This window comes from Nestor notabilis, unplaced genomic scaffold (assembly GCF_000696875.1).
Source record: "Nestor notabilis isolate BGI_N333 unplaced genomic scaffold, ASM69687v1 scaffold1653, whole genome shotgun sequence".
Classification (NCBI taxonomy): domain Eukaryota; kingdom Metazoa; phylum Chordata; class Aves; order Psittaciformes; family Psittacidae; genus Nestor; species Nestor notabilis.
The window spans coordinates 118992-119241 of NW_009921288.1; positions in this window are offsets into that span (position 1 = coordinate 118992).

The following is a 250-nucleotide window of genomic DNA, read 5'->3' on the forward strand; positions in this document are numbered from 1 at the left end:
AAAAAAAAAAAAAAAACCCGGGGGGGGGAAAAAAAACCCCACAAGAAAATACTCTGCAAACCCAAAAGCTCCCTATTAACTTGACAAAACAATGCCTTTGTTAGTCCACGCACAGCATTTCTACGTAGTAACTAAGAAAGCACACACATGCTCCCCAACCAGATCTGTAAGTCCAATACTTGGTAATTTACATCGCGGAAAGCCGGGGGGGGTGCGAGGAAGGCAGGAGGAGGCTGGCGGTCCCCGAGGC